The sequence below is a fragment of the Leptonychotes weddellii genome, unplaced genomic scaffold (assembly GCF_054177405.1).
Source record: "Leptonychotes weddellii isolate Sample4059 unplaced genomic scaffold, ASM5417740v2 HiC_scaffold_18212, whole genome shotgun sequence".
Lineage (NCBI taxonomy): Eukaryota > Metazoa > Chordata > Mammalia > Carnivora > Phocidae > Leptonychotes > Leptonychotes weddellii.
The window spans coordinates 58-3,937 of NW_027766593.1; the positions used below are offsets into that span (position 1 = coordinate 58).

Here is a 3,880-nt window from a genome sequence, read left to right on the forward strand (position 1 = left end):
GAATGTTGAAAAAGAAAAGCAAAGCTGGTGGCATCACAATTCCGGACTTCAAGCTCTATTACAAAGCTGTCATCATCAAGACAGTATATATGTCTTTCTTCAGTCTCTCCTTGCCCTCTGTGTGGGGGCCAGTTTCAGATTTTACCCAGGAAGCTCCTGAGGTTTTCAACCAACAGAAGTATCTGTGCAGAATTATATTCCCACAAGCAGTGCTTGAGAGTGCTTCTCTTATCTCATCTTTGCTTCTGTGTTGGATGATTATCACAATTTTGGGTAAATATTTGGGTGAAAAATGGTATCTAAAATATGCTTCAGTTTTATTTCTTTGATAATGTGATATATTTAAAATTTTTCATATTTATTAGCCATTTTATCTGACTCTTATTATTCATTTTTTTATGAGGTAAAATACCAATTTATCTAAGTAACTTATATACTTATAAAAATTTATGTACTTATCACATATATATGAGAAACCTCACCAAAAAGGGGAATTGGGTAGGGAAAGAAACTTTAAAAGATCAGCACACTGTCAGCCCAAAGACTGTAGAGTTCTCAGCCAGACAGGGTGGCCAATGTGCCCCAACACCCCCCCTTTTTTTTGCCCCCAAAAAGCAAAGTTTCAAAATAGTATAAAATTTAAAAACCATTCTGTACATAAGCTATTCAAGATTTCTCTAGCACTCACTGATACAAAGCATGATGAGATGGCATTTTTAGAGACAGCAGCTTCAGACCCCGAAAAGGGTGATAAGGTGAGTTTATTTCATTTGGCTAAATCAGTGGCAAACACAATTTTCTTTTTTCTTTCAAGGAGGCAGGAAAGCATGTAAGTGGTCACCTCAACATAAGGGGGACATGATGAACCATTCTGTGAGTGGTTGGGAAAGGGGTAAAGAAAGGACAAGGGGTTGGTCTCAGGTAGAGGTCTCAATATCTTATTAATTTGTTTGGTTACTTCTGATGAAAAAAAATTAAAAGTAAAGTTTTTCAAAGATAAGCTGAAAACCTGAGCCATACTCTTTTTTGGCTAACTCCTTCTGGAATCACCTTTCTAATTTGGCTGGTATATTGAACAGAGCAGTGATGTTTCCCAGGATGGGTCTCCTTCTGGGCTCTGGCTCTCAGTAAGGCAGGCCCCTTTTGCTTTCCTTCCTCTGTGGAGAGGGCAGTATGCATTAAGCTGAAAAGTGACTTTCCAGATGTGAGGAAGGGGTTAGACTGCTGCTTCAGAACTGTGGAATTATTTAGAATGTTTTACAAATGGTCACTACAATGAAAATACAACAGCAATGAAAAAGGTAATTACAAAGTGTGTACATCACAACATACTTTTTTAAAAAAAAATATTTATTTGAGAGAGAGCGAGAGAGAATGCACAGAGGGAGGGGCAGAGGGAGAGAGAGAATCTCAAGCAGACTCCCAGCTGATCATGAGTCCATCGTGGGACTGGTGGGGCTTGATCTCACTATCCTGAGATCGTGACCCTGAGATCATGACCCTGAGATCATGACCTGAGCCGAAATCAAGAGTTGGACACTTAACTGACTGAGCCACCCAGGCGCCCCCATTACAACATACTTTTAAGGACACTTCACATTGTGCTCACATTCCCTTAAATATTATTCCCAAAGGTGCTCAGCCTCAAGCCTGACTGCAGTCTCTGGGGAGAGGTGAACACTAGTGAAAAAGACACTGGGGTTGGGGTGGGAAAAATGGCAAAAGGAGAAAGCAGCCTTTCAGTTAAAGATCAGCCATCAGTTTCAAGGCCAGCTTTGGGCAGGCTGGCCTCAGGCTGGAGCTGGTGTCAGGGGGAAGAGCAGCTGCAGGGTGGGACTGGGGTGCTCTACATACCATTCAGGTCAGGCAGGAGCTGATCTGGCATCCTTTGTGTGCAAAGGTGCTCCTTTTTGGTGCATTTCAGCTTATCTTCCAAATCATCAATTATCTTCTCTAGCTTGGCTACCAATCTCTCAGCAAACTCAGCATGGGTCTCTGCCTGCTTGAGTTTATCAGTAAGAATCTTTATCTCTTCTGCATATTTGTCTCCCTTTTGAGAGTACTTTTCTTCTGCAGCACTCAGACACTTTAGGTTCTGGTCCATCAGTCTTTTCTGCTCATCCACCTCCTCACAGTGGAGTCTGCCAGCTCATCTCGGTCCTTTGTACATTCCAGGTCCCCCTCAGTAATCACCAACTTCTGAGCCACCCCTTCATACTTCTCATCTGCTTCTTCTGCATAGTGCTCAGCTTGCTTGAATTGGATTTCCTGGAGTTCCATCTTTTCTTCATCTCTTAAGGCTCAGTTTTCAGTAACCTTCATACTTTTCTTACTCTCATCAGCAGCTTTCTCGGCTTCCTCCAGCTTTTGCAGGGCATGGTCCAGCTCTTCTTCAACCAGCTGGATTCTCTGGTTCCAGGAGGCCACCTCAGCCTCAGTCTGCTCCTGGGCCCACCTTTCCACCTCCACTTCCTGCTGTAGGTGCTCGGCCCTCTCCTCTGCATCATTGGCTTGCTGCTGCAGAACCTGCAAGTTGTACTTCACTGCCTCGATGGTGGTGATCCCAGGCATGGTGCCCTCCCGGCCCCTGCCAATGCTTAGCTTCCTGCCTCCTCCGCTCAGAGCTGCAGCCGCTTCTCTGTAATGCTTTTTGGTTATATGAAACAGAAAGCCACTTCAAACTAGCTTAACAAAAAATGGGAATTTCCTGACTCACTGATGGCTCCCAAGAACTACCTTACGTAGTGCTGAGTTCAGGGACTTGATATCATCATCCAGACTCAGACTGTCCATCTCTCAGCTTGGATGTCCTCTGGACTGATGCAATTCAGTCAGATCTTTCCTCTTGGTGACAAAATGACCATGCAGAGATCCAGTCTTCTTAATCACTCAGTGAAGGAAGTGTCTCTTTTCCAGTCATTGTAGTACAGTCTCTCAAATGAGTATCACTGGGTGGACACAGCCACGTGCTCATTCCTGACACAGTCATTCTGCCCAGGAATATAGAATGTGGGAATGGCCATATTGACCTTGTTCATCCACTTTTGGAGGGGTAGAGACACTCAAAAAAGCCAAGAGGGAGCACATTGTTAGCCCAAAGGAAAATTAAGGTTCTGCTACAAAAAAATTAGATGTCTTTTACAGTTTTAATTTTGCTCAAGGTGTTTTCTCATATAAAGACAAAGTATTATGTGGTCAAATTAAAGTTTTCCTATAATTTCTTATCTAACTTTAAAGCTTAAAAAGTCACAGAATCAATAAAAATACTATTTTCTTCAGTTTTTATGGTTTATATTTTTGCACTTACCTTTTTTTTTTTTTAAAGATTTTATTTGAGAGAGAGAGAGTGAGCATGCAGAGCAGTGGGAGGGAGAGGCAGAGGGAGAAGCAGACTCCCCACTGAGCAGGGAGCCCGATGTGGGACTCGATCCCAGGACCCTGAGCTCATGACCTGAGCTGAAGGCAGATGCTTAACCGACTGAGGCATCCAGGTGCCCCTGCACTTATCTTTTAATTAAACTAAAATAGACTTAAAAGCCAAATAAATTACTAAATATTTCAGTAATATTTATTGCTGAAACTGATTTATCAACATTTATAATATATAAATTTTAATGAACACTACTTTCTATTTCTAAGTCATTTATTGACTTTTTCTATTTTTTAAAGATTTATTTATTTATTTATTTTTATTATTATGTTATGTTAATCACCATACATTGCATCATTAGTTTTTGATGTAGTGTTCCATGATTCATTGTTTGCATATAACACCCAGTGCTCCATGCAGTACATGCCCTCTTTAATACCCATCACCAGGCTAACCCCCATCCCCCACCCCCCTCCCCTCTAGAACCCTCAGTTTGTTTCTCAGAGTCCA

General features: G+C 41.9%; 1 pseudogene; it reads right to left on the reverse strand.

Moving 5' to 3' along the window:
• Positions 1-1,236: 1,236 nt before the first annotated feature.
• Positions 1,237-2,873, reverse strand: LOC102748354 (tropomyosin-like; annotated as a pseudogene).
• Between the last annotated feature and the right edge of the window lie 1,007 nt (positions 2,874-3,880).